The sequence below is a fragment of the Xenia sp. Carnegie-2017 genome, unplaced genomic scaffold, assembly GCF_021976095.1.
Source record: "Xenia sp. Carnegie-2017 unplaced genomic scaffold, XeniaSp_v1 HiC_scaffold_24, whole genome shotgun sequence".
NCBI classification, from domain to species: domain Eukaryota; kingdom Metazoa; phylum Cnidaria; class Anthozoa; order Malacalcyonacea; family Xeniidae; genus Xenia; species Xenia sp. Carnegie-2017.
This window is the reverse complement of record NW_025813487.1, coordinates 7547254-7561056: the sequence shown is the minus strand read 5'-3', so window position 1 is coordinate 7561056 and position 13803 is coordinate 7547254. Positions and strand designations below refer to the sequence as shown.

General features: G+C 35.2%; 4 long non-coding RNA genes across 4 annotated transcripts; 1 reads left to right on the top strand and 3 right to left on the bottom strand.

The window, feature by feature from the left end:
- Positions 1 to 817: 817 nt before the first annotated feature.
- On the bottom strand, positions 818 to 2971 carry LOC124450684. The gene is made up of 2 exons (XR_006950171.1): positions 2900 to 2971; positions 818 to 1126 (listed from the first exon to the last, which is right to left on the bottom strand). It is a non-coding gene; the product is annotated as an uncharacterized LOC124450684 (long non-coding RNA).
- Positions 2972 to 4301: 1330 nt separating this feature from the next.
- On the bottom strand, positions 4302 to 6198 carry LOC124450683. The gene is made up of 2 exons (XR_006950170.1): positions 5906 to 6198; positions 4302 to 4905 (listed from the first exon to the last, which is right to left on the bottom strand). It is a non-coding gene; the product is annotated as an uncharacterized LOC124450683 (long non-coding RNA).
- A 1004-nt stretch (positions 6199 to 7202) lies between these two features.
- LOC124450686 lies at positions 7203 to 7972 on the bottom strand. The gene is made up of 2 exons (XR_006950173.1): positions 7890 to 7972; positions 7203 to 7417 (listed from the first exon to the last, which is right to left on the bottom strand). It is a non-coding gene; the product is annotated as an uncharacterized LOC124450686 (long non-coding RNA).
- A 2591-nt stretch (positions 7973 to 10563) lies between these two features.
- LOC124450682 lies at positions 10564 to 11012 on the top strand. Its single transcript, XR_006950169.1, has 2 exons — positions 10564 to 10648; positions 10765 to 11012. It is a non-coding gene; the product is annotated as an uncharacterized LOC124450682 (long non-coding RNA).
- Positions 11013 to 13803: the final 2791 nt, after the last annotated feature.

Below are 13803 nucleotides of genomic sequence, written 5' to 3'. Positions count from 1 at the left end.
ACTTCACTACTTAGTCAGTAAAAAGGAGAGAATTTATCTTATTTTCTAACATTAAAGTGGCTAAACCGTTTATAACATTTCTTTAATTGAAGTCATGACTGAATTTTTTTATTGTGATTGTCTCCTTAGGAGCATGTCACCCATTCAAAAAGATAATAAGTAATCCTTCAGTGAAGGCTTCGGTGCTTTTAAATAAAAATAATTCATCTGAGTTTTCAGATTTTTTTGCGTTTATACGTTGTTATGCAAAGTAACGGGATATGATGTTGTAGGTTGTGATTCAAGAGACGATAATTAATGTAGAAACTAGACTTTAATTTTGTCCAAATATTTATTGCATCTTATAGTCATATCTTGCTAGGTTAAGGTTAAGAGAGGGTTTAAATTCGCTATGTTTTCTCGACTACTAAAAATATTGTAAGAAATTGGAGCAAAAGACAATTATGGATCTCGTTCATTGCAATTCTTCGCCACAATCTGAAAAAACTGCACCTCTAGCGTTCAACCACATAGTGCATTGGAGACAGACGACAAATTTGGTGTATTTATCATTGCATCTATTCAATAATGACTAATGTGACATTGAAGAAATAAACCAAAAGTCAATAGCATTAATAAAAAAACATTGAGATTTTCAGAAGAACAATATAGAGATAAATCAAGAAGCAAATTCATAGTTTCTAGAGGGATTGGAACCCACCCCTACATAGACATACCCACCCCAAATTGGTAACCCACCCCTACATTTGGGTCCAAAATTTCCTTACCCACCCCTACATACGAGCCGAAAAAAATTCGTTTTTTTCCACGGGAAAGCTGATTTTAGACTTATTTATGGTCTCTCTATGCATACTATATACAACACTGATAAAGTCTATGTATTCACTAATATTGTCAATCAAGCAAGTTCACCAAACTCGCCAAATATCTTCTTCTTTGAGGCTAACTCTATCTCTTCATTGTATCCAGTGGTACACTCCCGGACAGGTAGTTCCAGCACGTTCAGGAAGAACTCATGGCGGATATTGTCGACCAGAAGTTTGTTCCGTCTTGCAGTGCAAATCAACTGCAATTTGCTGTATGCTCTCTCAATCCACCCAGTGTTGGGTGGGATTGAGAGCATGACCTTCACCACCTGCACCATGCACTTATGTTCCATCCTCCTCTTTTGAACAAATTTCCTCAACAGAGCCATCTGAATGTGAAATAAACGAATCATTTGGATGTCAACTTTGTTCCCCTTATCTCTCTGAACTTGTGCAAACTCCCTGCACATCTGCATTCCATCTTGGTATATTTCACATGTTGTCAAGAATGAGATAGCTTTGTTGGCGTGTCTATGAACCATACGGTAGGCGCTTCCCAAAGCCCATCTTTAACTTTGATTAGCTGAAAAGAAATTATGGACAAGTCAAGAAATAATGTCAGATTGAGTTTTTCCTTTGGCTTTGTTTCGCATTGATTCAGAACTGACGACCAGAACTTCATCTTCGTCTTGGTTTACTAGTGTACTAGGGTTGGATGTTGTGTTTGGTGTGCTCGGACTTTCTTTGGCTTTATTGCCACTGGGACCTTAAACAAATTTTAGGTTAGGAGATGTCATTTATGCTTATTAAATCCTATATAAGCACTTTCAAGAAAATAACTGATGGATATACCTCGTTTTGCAAAGAAATCTGCCATGGGAACTTTTCTCTTGTACTGCCGTTTGCCAGAAGGTGTCTGTGATGATTCTCCCTTTCCATCGTTAGCAAGGGTTGGATGAACAGCATCTTTATGCAGACGTGGCACAAGTAAGAGGTTACGTGCTCCAAATGCTACATGAAGTTCTAAAATAACGAGAAATTTAGAAGGATTCAATACCCCAGTTACCTAATCATTTTTCCTTTATAGTTCAGAGGTTGAAGCTTTATAATTAGATATACTTGGTTCATTTGGTATCAGGCAACCTAGAATATCGATGTCCATGTGGCTTTTGCCCAGCTTATCCAAGTTGTAGAACAAGTCTTTGATTGATATTTCTTCTGGTAGTTTGTCACTGTGATCTTTCCAAATTTTGGGGAGCTCTACTTCTTCACAAATATGACAATACAAGTGAGTAAAGTCCTTCGTCCAAAGATCAGCTGAAAAAAAGGTGGAGTCGCTCATTGCATTTGGTCCATGTACTTCAAATGCTTAATTAAATGACTTTCGCTGGAACTAATTGGATTAGAAAACAAGCAAAAGCTTACCTGAAAATGTGCATGTGATCTTCAACCCACCAATCTGCTCCAATCTTTCCTTTAAAGCGACAAGAAAATGATCTTTAACTGCAGTAGGAAGAGAGTGTGCATTCCTGCCATGCAATGATTGCAGCTTCTCAATAAGCCCCTGCATCCCTTTCGGAACAGCAAGTTTCACAACATAATCGAGGATTGTTTCACCAGATAGATCATTGGCCTCGCCATTGGCTCTCCACACCACATTGCAGTCGTAAAACTCCACATCCTCGATAATTCTGTCCCGTCTCCAGTTTCCTTTGACAGGATGCGACCTCTGAGCTTTAAGGAGCTTCTCGACAACATCAGGAGTGTAACCAGTTACGTTCGCACACTTCTTTGAAGAGGTTGACGGCATTGCATGCAAGTGTTGAATTACCTATGTACTAGTACTACTTATCTGTAAATAGTAACACCTTTAAAATTACTGAACTAAACAAACTAATACAAAAACAGACCAAATTATAACGGTTATTAATCACACGGAGATAGACACCCACTCACCCAGCAACCAACATGTCACTAACTATGATCAAGGTTCATGATTTTGAGACAGGGAATTGGCTGATGCAATCAATGGCTGATGCAATTAATGGATGATGCAATCAATGGCTGATGCAATCAATGGCTGATGCAATAACATGGTGTCAAATTAGGGAGATATTTTTGGTCCCTTATAGGGTAATATGAAGATAGATGATGCAATAACATGGGGCAAAATTGAGTGATGTTGAAATTTGAAGTTATTAACTTTTTTATCATAGATGCATTTCATCTATTTTTAATTTTTCTAATAGGAAAATCTCGGAACCCACCCTACATAGACATACCCACCCCTAGTTTATAACCCACCCCTAGAAATTCAAAATTTTTTCGACCCACCCCATAGAAGGCATTTTTGAAAATTCCAAGACCCCCCTAAATTTAGGGGGGGTAGAAACTATGCAAATACTCATTTATCGTCAGCGTAGTCACTTACATTTAGTTTCCAGCCGTGGGATTTATTTTTATACATGACACCGAAGCAAGTACGTAGGTTAAACATTTCAAAAGGGTTTGAAGGCAACACCTTTATTAAAAACAAAACGTATTGTTGCCAAACAAAAGAAATATGCTCTCCCTTCATTGATATACGTAAAATGCAAATGATAATGACCATTTTTCTGTGATATTATGCAAATCCTTATTTAGTTAAAGTTATTCAGCCTACTAAACAACACAAGTATCATCGTTTTGGGCATTAAGATGTTGGTGACGTCAACCAAAACATCCTTAAACCCTCTCCTAACCTTAAACTAGCAAGATGCGACTGCAAGATTTCATGAATATTTGGACAAAATTAAAGTATAGTTTCCAAATTTAATATCGTCTCATGAATCTAAACCTACATCATCAAGCATCGTTACTTTGCATAACGACATTAAAACGTAAAAATATCTGAAAATTCTAATGACTTTTTTTATTCAAACGTATTAAAGGTGATTTGAACGCAGGTCTTTTTGATAGACGACATGCTCCTAAAGAGCCAATCACAATAAAACATTTTTGTCACGACGTCCATTAAAGAAATGTTAACAACGGAAAATTAGTCACTTAATGGGCTAACCGGGATTCAATGAGGCGTTAAATTATTTCGACGCATTGAAAGGGTGAGGGGGCATCTCGAGTCGATTTATCTGATGATAAGTATAGAATTGTTTTAGAATTGTATTGAATAGAATTTTTGTCATTACTTTGTGTTGATGCTTGGTTTAGTGTAATAGTTGTTTTATCTTTGAAAAACATGTCCAAACAACTGTAGGATCAAGTTGCTAAAAATTTTAATGAGATCATTATGTAAGAAAAAAAACATGACTGAAAACATGTTTTTTGGGGAGGACATTTTATTGCGTAGCGGTTATTGATTGATGATTGGGGGGAGGCACTAATATTTATATACCGTATACATGTTTTACTATATTAGTTATTTAATTTCTTTTGAAATCCATAGTGATTAAGGATTATACAAAATAAATAATGACAATAAACTAATAAACAAAAAGGTTGACTTTTTGTACATCTTTATTCCTACAGTAGGTAGCAAAGTGTTGAAAACCCACAACAGACATGTTCATATATTTAAAATAACCCTTTCCTCTCTATTAACTACAACTAGCTCTGTTTGATTCATATTTTTTCCTTTGACAGACATTAGTCATGGTCTTTTCTTTGAAAATGCTATTATGGACATAATGTTCCATTTTATAACTTAATTAAGGCAAAAAATCTGCAATGTATAAATTAAGTGTTCCATAATTGTCGAAAAGTGTGAATTGGTAGAGTATTGTTGTAAAAATAAGGCAGGTTATAATTTCATCTATTAAAACAGAAGATAGTCAAATTGTCAAAGTTGTGCTGCAGTTGATGTGAAAAAAAAACACCCTTTCATCAATGACACCAAAAAATTCACTGTTTATAGGCAAACCTTGCTTCTATAGTTTCCTCAAGGATGCGGCAACTTTGGATAATTACATTTGTTACATGGAGATTCTCATGTTGATTCACCCTACCACTAGCTTCATCTTTAATACAAGTTTCAACTATACCCACAGACGAACTTTCAAACAAAGATATGGTCTAGCTTCTTGGAGAAGTTGGTTGAAGCTATCTGAAGAAATGTAGAGAGATTAGGAAGATATAAAACAAAGTAACAAATTCCTGTAATACTCCAAGCATGGTAAAACAAAACTCTGTAATTTAAACGTATCATTTACGAATATTAAGATGCAAGTTAGACATGATGAAAGGGTCCAAATTGGTATTTAAGGGAAGGAGCCCCTATGCTCAAATTTTTCTCACCAAAATCAAGGCAATCTATAATTGATAACATTGATAGAAAGCCATCTAGATTGAAGCATGCATTAATTTAGCTTCAAAAACAAACTTAAACTTTTATGACATTTGATAACCCTACTATGCTATTAAAAACATAAAAAAGTGCACTATGATTCAATGTATTGACTTGAAATATATGATTTGCTTGATGCACATGATAAGGTAAAATTATAACATTGTTTTGTGAAGAAGCAAATAATGCCATGTTCCAACAGGTATTTCAGAATGCAAGATTAGTTATAATTATAAGTCAATATCTTGGGAATAGTAAAAAAAGTACCTTAATTTATGTTAAGTCTTAAAGTATGACTTGTTTTAAAATACATGATAGTATCAAACCAAACAGAGGTTGATGCTGTTGTTTAAATACATTCTTAGGTCATTGGTGTGTTGTCTAATTTAACACATAAAGCCCGATTTACATATAATCGTCTCGATCGTCTGTCGTCTGCAAGCATGCAGGGACGATATTGCACGTAATCGTTTTAATCGTCTAGATAGAACAGAGTACCATCTTGACGATTGTAATCGCTTTGATGGCCTCGTTCGTTTCGATAGTCTTGAATATGTTTCCATAAAATCGCTCTTATCATCCTTGTACGCTTTCAGACGATTGAAGATCGAAACGATTATATGGAAACCGGGCTTAAACGAATGCGGTAATAACATTTTAAAACATAAAATTAATGAACAAAAAAAATGTGTTGCCTTTCGTGAAAATAACGGTTTAGTTCAAAATCCACGATAATAAATCATCAATAAATTTAACTCACCTCTGTATATTTCATACTGTGTTGTAAACATTTATCGCATTGTATTTACGGTTCTCGGTTTGTTTGAAATTGCATCTTTAGTGGTCACTTACATATAGTTTTTATTCTATTTTTTCTCGCACGCATATCTATTTCCAAACACTCATAAACAAACGAGCAAATTCGATTGTACAATGGATTGTACGCGCGAAATATGTCTGTCGGGGGGACTCGGGAGAAGGTGAAACGTAAATAACACTAAAAATGTTTATTTCAACCAATCATTCGCGCCATTGGTTCCCGCACTTGCGTAAAAAAATTGAGGTTTAAATTTAAATTCATCCCGCTGCACGAATATCAGCTCGATTTCATGCGTCACTAAAGAGAAGCTTTATATAAGGAAAAAGGTAAGTTATAACTTATATGTAGATCGGGTTTATTTAGTTAGAATAACATCAAGATGGATAGTACTAATTGAAAATACTTTGTATTTTACAGAGATAAATTTGAAGTTACTGCCACATGATAATAAACGAAATGTAACTATTTAAGCTGATTTGTTGTTTTCAAACCATTGTTACATAAATAAATCGTCATGCCAAACGCATTTTGAAGGTTTAACATACTAACAATTGTACGTATGTCGCTAAGTAGTACAACTGCACGTCGGCGAAGGCCGACCGAACTCTAGTGGACAAAATATACACTATAGCAGGCACGTTTATATGAACGGGCTATCTACAGGGTGTATCAAAGACGACATTTAGGAACTAACACATCGTGAAATTTCAAGACTTGATGACTATGCTAATCTCTGTGGTACATTTCAGCGCATGTTTTGTTGTTAGAACTTGTGTCAAATTCCCAGGATCAGAAAAGCTTTTGCGCAAGTATATGCACGTAGCTAACAATACTTTATGCAGTAGTGTGCCGAGCCTAGTCGTAGCAATTGAAATTATCACAATATGTCAAATTCTAATGACCTTTGATACACCCTGTACAATATAAAACTTGTACACTTAACACTATGTACACAATACACCCTGTGCACAATACACCATATCCCTGCACACTTTACACCACATACACTAAACATTCTTCAAGACTCAACACTAAACACTGCACTGAGGGCATCAAAAAATTTAAGCATTGAAACCATTTGAAATCAACTCAAGTTTAGACAATAAATGCATGGTTCAGCAGTAATTGTACCAAAAGGAGGCAGCTAGTGCACATAGTAAATCCAAGAATATAATTCCTTTTAATTGTGTTTACGCCTCCTTGTGGATCAATGGAAAACTCTAAAGGTCAGATGATATCTTCGGATTGAATTTTTTTATCACACCCTGTATGCTTTATATACACAATTTGTATAACAATGTACCCTCCTGTGCAATGGTGGCTCAGGACTGGGGAGTAGAACAGACGGTTACACATTGTTGCTGTTTCACACTAGAGTCACCAGAGTGCTCAAACTTGTAGAAATATTCCTTCAACTTTTATGTTCATGAGGACAATATTCATAAGACATCCCTACAACATAAGACGAGGTATAAACAAATTTTTAAACTTGGGTTTGCCAGAGGGGCGAGGGAGTCTTAAAAAGAATGTGGTATGTGGATGCCAAAGATGATTATATAAACAGGAAAGGCATATACAATCTCAATGTTTAAAGTTGTGTGGAACACAAATATTGTAAATCAAATGGTCTGTCTGTACTGTATGCATGTTATTCAGAACTAGCTTCATTGAAATACTGAGTGATGCAATGAAATGCTCTCCAAAGTAATGTTTAATGGTGAACATTCTGTCTCCAAATGCTTTTCTGCTAATCTTCTATACCCTAATATACTTACTTTGACAAAAATTGCAAATGAGAAACCACACATTCAGCACTATGATGCAAATATAGATTATCCTAAGCAAAAAGAGTGGAAAATTCACTTGGTAAATTAAAGCTTAAGGTTTTTAAGGAAGCTTATTGAGCTTTAAATGAAATACACACAATATGCTACTTTGAACATGATCGTATATGACAGTGAGTTTCTACTCAACTTCAAAAGCAAGTTCCTGGAATGAGGAAAAAATTATTTTCAGTAAAGAATCACAAGCTAATTACTCTAATTAAAATCAATACTCCTCCTTAAACAAAACATTAACATGCATTATCAGGGGTGTTGAAAGTATACAATAAGTGGAAAACATGACACAACTGCCAAATTGGTGAAGACGATTTTAAAAATGTGCCCCCCCCCATTTTAGTCCTTCCAGTGCCGCTGTGCAATAATATAGGTTGCATCTGAATTTGTGCAAACTTGAAATTGATAGTTATTTGAATGCACCAGAAGAATGGCCAGCTTCAAAATATTGCACTACATTCTTTCTGCACATGATAATATAGCCATAGAGCAACTATTTTTTTTTGGAAATTCTCATTATTTTTTAAACTGCATCGTCTTGTCTACAATAATTCCTCATTGGCATCTTGGTTGCAAAATATTAATTTGTAGAATGACAAGATGTTCATTCACAGTGACTAATCCAATGTGACAATGTATGTTTAATACATTATGAGCATTGATCTGTGTAGATTGCTTCCCCTGTTCCATATGTTGTAATCATTTAAAGCAGGTGGGGCTGTCAAAGCTCACCAGCCTGGATCTGGTAATAAAAATTACCAATTCTGATCACACTGAACTAACCTCTCCTAAAACACTTGCAAGATAGAAATAAAGAGACTTGATTCTAATTCATGCATTATAAAAATTCACTCTATATTCAAGGTTAGTTGTTGAAGGACTGCATCTCAAATTTTGCTACAGACATTAAAAATTTCAGGACAACACTTTCCCAGGGCCACTGCTACAACATTAGTTAGGGAAGGGTGTTATTCATTTATGCAACATATATGAGTTGGACGCATTGAGTTCTCTGTGACCTTGAGGTCTTATACAACTCAATGGTTGGGTGCAACAGAATATATGAATTTCATAGCCCATCCCTACAGCTAAGAACCTGTCTAATCATTTAATACTTGTTTAACAAATATTTCACCTTCGCAGCTATTCTTTTCTTCGCCTTAGCACTTTCCATGCACATTGACCAGAGAGTTTCACAATGTTTATTCCCGTGTATCAAGTTCATCCACCCCCTTTCTGGCTGCAATTCAAACAGTCATTTCCAAATTGCCATTCGCTCAAATTTCGATTCAATACTTCTCCAGTCTGCCTCCACATACAATCAAACTTCATGATTCACTATTGCAAGAGTTCAATCACCCTATCAGTCCAAATGGGACGGCCTTTCTGTTAGAAATGCGTCGAGATTTCGACTGTCATTTGCCGCCATACGGCTACTCCACATGCACTAGTTCGTGTTGCAGGGAAATGACGTAATTGTAGAGATAAATAATGATTTTATTTTAATTTTTTTGCTTCATCGGATTGGATTCATGATTGGATTTCGATTCCGACACGGTATGAGTCCAGTATCGTGTGAATAGTACTAGTACAGAATGTACATAAGCTTGCATAGGAAATTATGGTATAAAAATAGAATTAATTTAAGTTTATGGTACAAATGCCGGAATTTTTTCCCAGATAACAAAGCGTGCCATTGAAGTAAATGTGACTTTAATCAATACTTTTTACCTTATGCTCTTGTAAAAAAAACCCAGAATATTTCTAGATAATAAAAACTTTAAGCTCAGCAAGTCATCTTTCTAAATTGGAAAGGATGTGCTATAACTTATTGTAAGGAAACTAACCAAAAAATTTAACTTTTCTTGAATTCGGACATGCCCAAGAGTGGACATTGTGCCATGGTACGTGGGCCCTTACTAGTATATGGAAATGGACCCTTTATACACATATCTATGAAATACCAATGTTACTGAAATTTAAAGAATTATTTGATTCTCGTACTTTTGCAGGTGTGACAAAGAAAACAGTCAATAAAGTAAATGGTTTAAACCCGGGAGGATCGTTACATGTTTGTAAATGATGATCGTCCAGGTTAATAAAGTCATGAGAAGGACTGTTTTTGTTGTTGTTGACTGACGTTTCGACAACCTTTGCGGTAGTCATCTTCAGAGTCAAAAATATCAGAAAACAGTCAAGAAGTTTAAAGCCGTTCAAAAGGTGCGCAATAAAACTCCCCGGATGCTTAAAGGCAACAAAAGTTCCAAGAATGTATAAATACTTCAGATCAGCGTCAAAGTCATTGAAAATGAAACAATTTCTTTTTTTTGCGGCAGGGTTCGGTTGCACGAAGCCTGGATAGCGTTATCCACTGGATAGCAAGTTTTTCTGAACGCTCATAAAATCTCTCATAAGAGAAAAATATACGATTTGAACTGTGCAATCACTGAAATAAAATATTCTTTCGAAGATTACAAAATTTCTTTGTCGTAAGAAAAATATAAACGCTTTTTTTACAAGTTTGAAAATTTTCGCTATCCAATAGATAACACTATCCAGGCTTTGTGCAACCGGCCCTAGGACTGTGAGCTGGATAAAGACTACATACAAAATGTAACGATACTCACGGGTTTAAATCATTCACTATATCAATAAAACACCAATATATTGCCATTCGTGATTTAATCAATATTTTGTACTTTATTCGAGACATCCTTTATATTACAAAACTTAACCGTACTTTTGAAACTTTCTATATGTAGAAGTAGAATGGTTGGTTACAATAATGGATCTAATTCAGCCGATGAGTTCCACCTTATTTTGCCTATTCAAGAGACATCTGATGGTGAGTATACTGCCATGCCAAATCATGGACCAACGACTTATCAAAACATATCTAAACATGAATCCTCGTGTAGTAATTATAGAATTGCGAATCAAATGACTTTTCTTTTGACTTAGGGAGAAGTTATCTTAATGATGATCTAGATGATGACGAAATGTATTTTCCAGTGCATAAGGAGGAGTCCGTTGAAGATGATTTTCTTAGTCAGTTAGAAAACAGCAAAATAAATAGATCTTTAGATAAATAGTACTACCCAGCAAACAATACGTAATATATAATGAAATAGATTTAGTTGACATATATGTAATTTTAATTTCTTAATGGGTGTTTTATCATTAATGTTCATTAAAAAAATACAATTCTTGCCAGCACTAAAGGAAATTTGCTGGAAAGAATGAACATCTGCGTATTGCTGCGTGCGTATAATAAAAGTTTGTATCAACGCACATGCATTTATGATTAAGAAGTGAGAAAGGAGTTTATTTTGAGTAGCTACTCATATTCAGACATCATTTTGAGAGAATAGGAAAGGAACTATCCCGTAGTCAGTCTGTTAAAACATATATAACTCGGGCAAAACGAGATATATTGCTGAGCATTGCAGAAATAATTCACATACTGCTCGTAAAACATTTCATGTAAATGTGGAAGCTTATTCTATTGGAATATTTTAGCAAAATCTTGCAATTGTAGAAGAAATCACTCTGCTATTAATTAGAGAGAACCCGATTAGCGTGAGAGAGCTTTTAGAAAACGGGCGTTGGTCTCAAATTCAAAATAAAATTTACTAAAGCGTATGGTACGTAGCTGCCGTCTGGTTTAATAGACCTCACTAGCACACCAAAACTGCTTTCTCTTTGAAAGTGGTGAAAAAAAATCATAATCTTTGAAAAAATGAAACAGGCTACGTCACCTGTTCAATTTGTATCCTCTCACCAAACTGCTTAGTAAAGTATAAAATCGTGCAAAAATTGGAGCAAAGAGAACTGTGATAACACCACTGAACTATTAATCAGTCACCTGATTTTTTCAGGTCCTGAGACGATTGCTTAAATTGTCCAGCAAAGTGCGAAGATCATATCTTCATTTAATTTCAAACACCGCACTGCATAAAACATTCATACCGCTGAACTATCATAGAAGGAAGGCTGCCTGTAATAGATAAAAGCTAGGGCTTTCTTTACCAAACTTTAATTGCCGAAAAGTTGTGTATGCTTAATGTTAAATTTTATTTGAAAAGTTTTGTTTGCCAAATAAAAAAGGGCTTTTGTTTTGTTTTCGGAGATTTGTAAATCATACAAGTTATCTTTTCCTTCGCTTCTATCGGCCGTGCGTTTATATTGTGTGGAAAGAGTGGGCTCTCTGGCATCAAAATATCGACAGACGTGTAGACTTCCATCTATTTTAGTTCAATGGATACAACACTGACATGCTTGTCGACAGTTAACTGAAAATGTAATTGACAGAAATTTATTTGTTGTTACATTTAAAAGCTTGCCTGCGGGTTTTAATAAGAGCATGATATTTAATAAATATATATTGTCTTTATTATTTGAAAAACTAAGCCATGAATCATGCATCATTGAAAACTTTACAGCATTTGCCAGTTAGACGAATCGCAGATGCACGTCTTTCAATATCTTACCATAGGTTATTAGTATAGTCGTTTAATCGGCTTGTTTGCAAGATTTCAGCGAGTCCAATCTTTTTCTTTGCAAATCAAGAATTTTTATGTGATGACTTGCAGCTAAATCGAGAGATCGGAGCACAGACGCCATATTGAAATTTGATGCGTGGGTTCAGTATATTACGTCATTAGGGAGTTTTAGCAAGAGTACGACTACGAGAACGAGTACGAAATTTGACCGTGTAAGAGAATGGCACGAGGAAGTTTGTTGTCGTTGTCGCTTCGTCAAAATTTAGTTTTAGCTATAAACAACAGAACGAGCCTTTTATTAAAAACACCGACGTTTGCGAAGCAGCTTCGGCTCTATTTGTCAATAATGATATCAATGACTCGGTAATACTGGTTTTGCGAATATAGGACTCTTTAGACTGAAAATCTTCACTATTTTAAGTTTTATGTACGATATATTTGTACTATTTTATTGTTTGTTTACCTTTCACTTTGCGTACGAAATACATGAAAGTTTTGCAGGTCATATTTTCCTTTTAATGCATCTGCGCTCAAAAGGGTTCTAAATTAAAGCCTGGATGCTCGAAAATAGTACTGTAAACTAATTTCTTACAGAATAAAGAAATATACCTACTTTCTTTAAAGACATCGTAGTCGCGACTACGAATTTTTACAAAACATCGTACTCAGATTGATGACGGCTACGTGTTTTTGTTGTCGCAACAATGTTTTCGCGCTAAAATGACGTAAATCGTACTCGTAGTCGTACTCGTAAGCTCTGCTAAAACTCCCTATTTGCCTGTACACAGGTACCCAACAGTACCCCCAAAATTAGGGAGTTTTAGCAAAGACTACGAGTACGACTACGAGTACGATTTACGTCATTCTGGCGCGTAATCGTTGTTGCGACAACAAAAACACGTAGCCGTCATCAATCTGAGTACGATGTTTTGTAAAAAATTCGTAGTCGCGACTACGATGTCTTTTTAAGCAAAGAAAGTATGTATATTTCTTCATTCTGCAAGAAATTAGTTTACAGTACTATTTTGGAGCATCCAGGCTTTAATTTAGAACCCTATTTGAGCGCAGATGTACATTAAAAAGGAAAATATGACCTCCAAAACTTTCATGTATTTCTTACGCAAAGTGAAAGGTAAACAGCAATAAAATAGTACAAATATATCGTACATAAAACTTAAAATAGTGAAGATTTTTCAGTCTAAAGAGTCCTATATTCTTGCAAAACCAGTATTATTGATTCTTTGATATCATTATTGACAAATAGAGCCGTAGCTGCTTCGCAAACGTCGGTGTTTTACACAATAAAAAGACTCGTTCTGTTGTTTACAGCTAAAACTTAATTTTGACGAAGCGACAACGACAACAACCTTCCTCGTGCCATTCTCTTACACGGTCAAATTTCGTACTCGTAATCGTAGTCGTACTCTTGCTAAAACTCCCTATTAGTTACACAGTAGTCACGTTAATGCAAATATATACAAGTGATGTGTTTGTTGAA